Genomic DNA, 8,762 nt, shown 5'->3' on the forward strand with positions numbered 1-8,762 from the left:
AAAAAAAAAAAAAAAAAAAAAAAAAAACTTAATGAACAGTTTTTAATGACATAAGAAAGGATTTGTGCCATACTGTTAAATGGAACAAGAACAGAAATCAGACACTTTTGGAAACAAATAAGGCATAATGTCAAGTTGGAAAGAAATGAGACAAAATACTAAGAGTGGTTCTTTCTGACTGGTGAGATTTTTCTGTTTTGTGATAGTGTTGAAGTACTTATTCTTATATTAAAAGGGCTAACATGCTTACTATTAAAAATATATTTAAAAGTTCAGAATATTAAAATTGAAAAGTTAAAGTTTTCTTTCCTCATCGCTACGATATCTCAAATATTCTTACTCTATAGCTACCTGTTTATGCATTCAAGCATTTAAAATATATTCACAAAAATGTATTATTTCATAATAAAAATTTTACAAAACACAGTTTTTATGCAAATGTGTCCCTAAAATGGCTGATAAAATATTACTTTACCATAAATAATATAATAATATATTTGAGGAAAACTTGTAACCACCATACGGTCTTCATGAAATATTTTTGTGCACCTTTGAGCTATTCTACATGCTTAAAATATTACTATATAGAACAGGTTAGTATTGGTCATAGCTGTTCAGAAGTTTATAATCTATATTTCTATTGCTTCAGAGTATAGTATTTAATTATTTTTAGAGCAAGACCTATAAAATCGGTAATTACTGACAAAAGTGAAAATGTATTTATTGAATTAACTTTGCACAGCCAAGACACCTAGTTTGTCTAGGTTTTGTCACCGTTAATAATTACACGTGTGATTTTGAGCACTTACGAATTTTGACCTCATCTTCATCTGTAAAATGTGAGGAGTTTGGATTAGATTGTTTATTTTTTTATTTGTTTGTTGTTTGTTTTTTTGAGACAGACTCTCACTCTGTTATCAAGGCAGGAGTGCAGTGGTGCAATCTAGACTGACTGCAACCTCCAACTCCTGGGTTCAAGTGGGTCTCCTGCCTCAGCCTCCTGAGTAGCTGGGACTACAGGCATGTGCCACCACGCTGGGCTAGTTTTTGTACTTTTAATAGAGATGGGGATTCACCATGTTGTCCAGATTGGTCTCAAACTCCTGACTTCAAGTAGTCCACCTATCTTGGCCTTCCAAAAGGGCTAGGATTACAGGTGTGAGTCATTGCACCCCTCCAATTAGATCATTTCTAACATCACATCTAGCTTTACGCTTTCTACTTTATATGAATCACACAGCTGAATTATACCAGAGATACAAAGAATAGCTGGTACCATTTCTACTGAAACTATTTCCAAAAATTGAAAAGGAGGGACTCCTCGCTAACTCATTCTATGATGCCAGCAGCATCCCAATACCAAAATATGGCAGAAATTCAAGAAAAAAAGAAAACTTCAGGCCAATATTCTTGACAAACATTGATGCAAAAAATTGTCAATAAAATACTGGCAAATCAAATCCAAGCAGTACATCAAAAAGCTTATAAACCACAATCAAGTTGACTTCATTCCTGGGATGCAAGGTTGGTACAGCATATGCAAATCAATAAATGTGATTCATCACAAAAACAGAACTAAAGACAAAAACCACATGATTATCTCAATAGATACAGAAAAGGTCTTCGAAAAAATTCAACATCCCTTCATGTTAAAACCTTTCAATCAACCACATATTGAAAAAACATACTTAAAAATAATAAGAGCTATATATGGCAAACCTACAGCCAATATCATACTGAATAGGTAAAAACTAGAAGTATTAGCCTTAAAAACTGGCACAAGACAAGAATGTCCTCTCTCACCACTCCTATTCAACACAGGATTGCAAGTTCTGGCCAGGGCAATCAGGCAAGAGAAATAAATAAAGGGTATTCAAACAGGAAAAGAGGAAGTCAAATTATCTTTGTTTGCAGATGACATGATTCTATACCTAGAAAACCTGATTGTCTCAGCCCAAAAGCTTCTTAAGCTAATAAGCAACTTCAGCAAAGTCTCAGGTTACAAAATCAATGTTCAAAATTCACCAGCATTCCTATATACCAACAACAGGAAGGCAGAGAGCCAAATCATAAATGAACGTCCATTCACAATTGCTACAAAAAAAAAAAAATATCTAGAAATAAGGAAAGTAAAAGATATCTTCAAGGAGAACCAAAAACCACTGCTCAAAGAAATCAGAGAGGACACAAACAAATGGAAATAAATTTTATGTTTGTGGATAGGAAGACTCAATACCATGAAAATGGTAAGACTACCCAAAGGAATTTATAGATTCAATGCTATTAATTGAATAGTCCCATTAAACTATCATTGACAATCTTCACAAAATTAAGGGGAAAAAACTACTTTAAAATTAATGTGGAACCAAAAAAAGCCCAAGTAGTGAAGACAATCCTAAGGGAAAAAAAAAAAAAAAAAAAAAAAAAAAAAAAAAAAAAAAGCTTGAGCAATCACTCTACCTGACTTCAAACTGTACTACAAGGCTAAAGCAATCCAAACAACATGGTACTGGTACAAAAACACACACATAGACCAATAGTACAGAATAGAGAACTCAGAAATAATACCACACACCTACAACCATCTGATCTTTGATAAACCTGATATAAACAAGCAATAGGGAAAATAATCTTTATTTAATAAATAGTGCTTGAAGAACTGGCTAGCCATATGCAGAAAATTGAAACTGGACCCCTTTCTTACACCTTATACAAAAATTAACTCAAGATAGATTAAAGACTTAAATGAAAAACCTAAAACTATAAAAACCCTAAAAGAAAACCTAGGCAATGCCATTCAGGATGTAGGCACAAATGAAGATTTTATAACAAAAATGCCAAAAGCAATAGCAACAATAGTAAAAATTGACAAATGGGATCTAATTAAACTAAATATATTGCACAGTAAAATAAACTATCATTAGAATGAACAGAAAACCTACAGAATGGGAGAAAATTTTTGCAATCTATCCATCTGTCAAAGGTCTACAAAGAATATAAACAAATTTACAAGAAAAAAACAAATGATCCCATTAAAAAGTGGGAAATGAAATGAACAGACACTTCCCAAAAGCAGTTATTTATGTGACCAACAGGCATATGATAAAAAACTCAACATCACTGATCATTAGAGAAATGCAAATCAAAACCACAATGAGATACCATCTATGTCAGTTGGAAGACAGTGTGACAATTCCTCAAAGACCTAGAGGCAGAAATATCATTTGACCCAGCAATCTCATTATTGAGTATATACCCAAAGGAATATAAATAATTCTCTTATAAGTATACATGGACATGTATGTTCATTGCAGCACTATTCACAATAGCAAATGTCCATCAATGATAGACTGGATAAAGAAAATGTGGTACATACATACTGTGAAATACTTCTATAAAAAGAAATGAGATCATGTCTTTTGCAGCAACATGGATGCAGTTGGAAGCCATTATCCTCAACAAACTAACAGGGAAACAGAAAACCAAACACCACATGACAACACTGTAACTAACTGTGGTGTGTAAATTACTCTTACCCTAACTAAAAAGACTAAACAATAAACCAATAGAAAATAATAACTACAGTTTTGATACCATAGGCAGTATAATAAGAAATAAATAGAAATAACAAAAATATTGAAAAGGGGGGGGACAAAGTTAAAGATACTTTTTATTAATTTTGTTTTTGCTTGTTTATTTATGTAAATGGTGTCAAGTTGTTATCAGGTTAAAATAATGGGTAACAAGATAGTATTTGCAAGCTTCATCACTAGTTCAAACCAAGATATACACAAAAAATACACAAAAAAATTAAAAGAAACTAAATCATTTCACCAGAGAAAATCACCTTTACTAAATGAAGATAGGAAGAAAAAAATAAAAGACTAGAAAACAACCAGAGAACAAATAAAATGGCAGGACTAAGTTCTTACTTATTAATAATAACATTGGATGTAAACAAACTAAACTCAACAATCAAAAGACTCAGACTGGCTGAAGCGATAAAAAAAAACAAAATTCACTTATCTGTTTCCTGCAAGTAACACACTTCACCTAAAAACATGCACATAGATTTAAAATAAAGGGATGGAAAAAGATATTGTATGTGAAGGGAAACCCAAAAAAAGCAGTAATATCTATACTTGTATTAAACAAAATAGATTTCCAGACAAAAACTATAAGAAGAGAAAAAGGCAGTCACTATATAATGATAAAGGGGTCAATTCATCAAGAGCATAAGACAATTTTAAATATATATGCACCCAACACTGGATCTCCCAGATAAATACAGCAAATATTAATATTATTAGAGCTAAAAAGACAGGTAGGCCCCAATACAATAATAGCAGCAGACATCAACACCCCACTTTCAGCACTGGACAGATCTTCCAAAAAATAAGGAAACATCAGCCTAAATCTGCAATATAGACCAAGTGCATCTAATAGATATTTACAGAACATTTCATTCAATTACTACAGCCTACACATTTTTTTTTCAGCACATGGATCATTCTCAAGGATAGGCCATATGTTAAGTCACAAACCAAGTTTAAAACATCCAAAAATGGAAATAATATCACACATCTCCTCTTATCACAATGGAATAAAGCTAGAAATTAGTAACAAGAAAAAATTTGGAAACTATTGAAATAAATTGAAGTTAAACAACATGCTTCTCAATGACCAGTGGGTCAATGAAAAATTACTGAAGAAAATTAAAAAATTTTTTGAAACTAATAATAATGGAAACAGAACAAATCCAAATGTATGGGATACAGCAAAAGCAATACTCAGAAGGATGTTTATAGCTGAAAGTGCCTACATTTAAAAAAACACTTCAAATAAACTATGCAAGAATTCTCTTTAAAGAGATAGAAAACTGGAAAAAAAAATGCAAAATTAGTAAAAGAAAAGGAATAATAAACATCATAGCAGAAATAAATGAAGTTGAAATGGAAAACCAATACAGAAGATAAATAAAACACAAGGCTGGTTTTTTGAAAAGTTAAACAAAATTGACAATTTAGCCAGAGTAAGAACAGAAGATTCAAATAAATAAAATCAGAAATGAAAAAGGGGACATTACAACTGACACTGCAGCTATTTAAAAGATCATTAGTGGCTACTATGAGCAACTATATTTCAATAAATTGGAAAATCTAGAAGACATAGACAAATTCCTAGACACATAGAACCTACCGAGATTAAAACAGGGAGAAATCCAAGATCTGGAAAGACCAATAACAGTTAATAAGATTGAAGCCATAATAACAAGTCTCTTACTAAAGAAAAGCTCAGGAGCCAATGGCTTTGTTGCTAACTTCTGTCAAACTCCTAAAGAACTAATACCAATTCTACTTAAACTATTTTTTAAAAAATAGAATACAAGGGAATACTTCCAAACTCATACTACAAGGCCAGAGGTACCCTGATACCAAAACCAGACAAAGACATATCATGATAAGAAAACTGCAGGCTAATATCTCTGATGAATATTCATGCAAAAATTATCAACAAAATACTAAGAAACTGAATTCAACAATAAATTAGAAAAATAATTGGTCATGACCAGTACGATTTATTCCTAGGATGCAAGGAGAGTTTAGTATATGCAAATCAATCAACGTGGTACATCATATCAATAGAATGAAGGATGAAAACAATCCAGTTGGATTATTTTAATTGATGCTGAAAAATATTTAACAAAATTCAACATCCCTTTATGATAAAAACCCTCAAAATGTTGGAATAGAAGAAACAAATGTCAACATAATAAAAGCTATATATGACAGACCCATAACTAGTATCCTACTGAATAGAGAAAAAACGAAAGGCTTTCCTCTAAGATCTAAACATGACAAAAATGCCCATATTCACCACAATATAGTACTTGAAGTCCTAGTAAGAGCAATCAAACAAGAGAAAGATACAAAAGCATCTAAATCAGAAAGGAAGAAGATGGATCACTTGAACTCAGGAGTTTGAGACCAGCCTGGGCAACACAGCAAGACTCCATCTCTACAAAAAATACAAAAATTAGCCAGGCAGGGTGGCATGCACCTGTACTCCCAGCTACTTGGGAGGCTGAGGTGGGTGGATCACGAGGTCAGGGGTTCAAGACTAGCCCGACCAAGGTGAAACCCTGTCTCTACTAAAAATACAAAAAGAAAAATTAGCCAGGCACAGTGGCAGGTGCCTGTAATCCCAGCTACTCGGGAGGCTGAGGCAGGAGAATCACTTGAACCTGGGCAGCCGAGGTTGCAGTGAGCTGAGACCCTGAGATCACACCACTGCACTCCAGCCTGGGTAACAGTGTGAGACTCCATCTTCCATCTCAAAAAAAAAAAAAGAAGAAAAAGAAAATGTGCTCAACATCATGTACATTTGGAATGTAAATGTGCAACCACTATGAAGAAGAGTTTGGAGATTCCTCAAAAAACTAAAACTTGAGGTACCATATGATCCAACATGCCAACTGATGGATATATACCCCCCAAAAAAGAAATATATACATTGAAGAGACATCTGCACACTTATGTTTGTTGCAGCACTTTTTAAAATAGCTAAGATTTGGAAGCAACCTAACTGTCCATTAGCAGCTGAATGGATAAAGAAAATGTGACACATATACATAATGGAGTACTATTTGACCACAAAAAAATGAGATCCTGTCCTTTGCAACAGCACAGAGGAAACTGAACATTATTATGTTAAGTGAAATAAGCCAGGCACATAAAAACAAACATCACGTGTTCTTACTTATTTGTGGGATCTAAAAGTTAAAAAAAAGTGATCTCATGGACATAGAGAGTAGAATAATGGTTACTAGAGGCTGGAAAGTGTAGTGCAGGGCTAGCAGGGGGGTGAGAATTGTTAGTGTGTACCAAAAAATAAAAATAGAAATAAAATAATGATCTTTCTGCCCAGGTAGGTCCAGCAGTGTTGGCCATACACATCTCACTAGTGATTGGGGCCACTGGCATTGGTTGAACATCACCCCCAGCTTTGGCCATGACCATGGGTGAGATTTGGCACCCAGAGCCTCCAGGGGCCTCAACCCACTGTGCACTGCCCCATGTGCATCAGTGAAACCCAGGCCCTGATGTGCACTGTGGCCTCTGCCCCAGTGTGACCACTCGCATGGTCTAGCCCTTGGGTCTGGCCTCTCACCCCTAACCTCTGCAGGAATCTGGTCCTCCCACAACTGAGGCTGACACTGTCAGGTCTGTGGGAAGGGGGATACCCAGCTGGCTCTGTTTTTTCAAATAAAACTGTTTGTCTAAAAAAAAAAATAGAAAAAAAATGGATAAAACTGACTATTTGATAACACAACAGGGTGACTATAGTCAATAATAAGTTAATTGTACAGTTTAAAATAACTTAATGAATGTAATTGGATTGTTTATATCTCAAAAGGGAAGTGCTTGAGAGAATGGATGCCCCGTTCTTCATGCTGTGCTTATTTTACATTTAATGCTCTGTGAAAACATCTAATGTACCTCATAGATATGTATGTATTACTCCTATGTCCCCACACAAATTAAAAAATAAAACAAAAAGTATAAACCAAAAAAATTATAAGCCCTCCAACGATCTAAACAGACCCCTCTTCTTGGTTGAAGCCATTCCAAAGTTAACCTGATAAACTAGTTTTAGTCATAATGGGAAGTGAGGGAGGTGTGTAAGACATGCCTTACAGCTGACCAGCATTCACATCAACACAGAGACCTTAAGATTGATAGAACAGACTCTTTAAGTCTAATAAAAACCATTTAAAATCTATTGTTGCTGAAGTATGCTACCTGGAGGCTTAACCTACATGGTAAAGCCTTGTTCTCTACAACCCCTTATTATAATGCAGAGATTTCTTTCTGTTAATTCCAAGTCTTTAGATAATAACTCTTTCAACCAATTGCCAATCAGACAATCTTTTAATCTACCTATCACCTGAAAGCCCAGAACTCCAGTTGTCTCACCTTTCCAGACAAAATCAATGTACATTTGACATGTATTGATTAATGTTTTATGTCTCCCTAAAATGTATAAAACCAGTTGTAGCCCAATCACCTTGTGCACATGTCGTCAGGACCTCCTGAGGCTATATCATGGGCATGTCCTTAACTTTGGCAAAATAAACTTCTAAATCAATGGAGTCTTCTCTCAGATACTCTTTGTTTTACAAATTGGTAACCACGAAGGAACTCTGAGTAGAGTTTCTCCTGATCTTTGTCAAATCTAACCATGCTCAGTAACAGTTTGAGCTATTGTTATTGCTCAAACCAATAGAAAAATTTACTGGCCTTGAAGGCCCCTTAAAGAGAATCTCTGATCTCCCAAAAGTTTAGTAAAATCTGTGGTTTATATTGTTGTATGACTCCTTTTCTGGAGTTGTACTTGTTTCTGACAAAGAAGGTGAATTTTCCTGATTCTGTAACAATGGAAAGCAGGCAACTCCCTCTGGAGTTTCAGCTCACCTCCAAGAGGGAAGACGAGTCTGAGTTTTTTTCTGCTTCTAAAATAGAAGAGAGCAGTCTTGTGCATGGGCCCCATTCCTAGATAAGTAGTTTAGGGTTTTGTTGTTGTTGTTGTTGTTGTTTTGTTTTTTGTTTTTGTCTTGAAAGTTCTTCTTAATGATTAAAAGTTAAAACTGACATCCAGCTGGTTTTAACTTCTTACCATCAGAGTACTCAGTAATCGCATTGTTTGTTTTGGTTATTCTCTCATTGAATATGACCAACTCTACCCAACTTAGTCAAATCAGA

The 8,762-nt window shown here is 34.4% G+C and overlaps 1 non-coding gene across 1 annotated transcript; it reads left to right on the top strand.

Moving 5' to 3' along the window:
* Nucleotides 1-6,981: 6,981 nt before the first annotated feature.
* LOC119469657 lies at nt 6,982-7,108 on the top strand. Its single transcript, XR_005198491.1, has one exon. It is a non-coding gene; the product is annotated as a small nucleolar RNA ACA64 (small nucleolar RNA).
* The last annotated feature ends 1,654 nt before the right edge of the window (nt 7,109-8,762 follow it).

The sequence above is a fragment of the Cebus imitator genome, unplaced genomic scaffold (genome assembly GCF_001604975.1).
Source record: "Cebus imitator isolate Cc_AM_T3 unplaced genomic scaffold, Cebus_imitator-1.0 Scaffold756, whole genome shotgun sequence".
In the NCBI taxonomy this organism is placed as follows: domain Eukaryota; kingdom Metazoa; phylum Chordata; class Mammalia; order Primates; family Cebidae; genus Cebus; species Cebus imitator.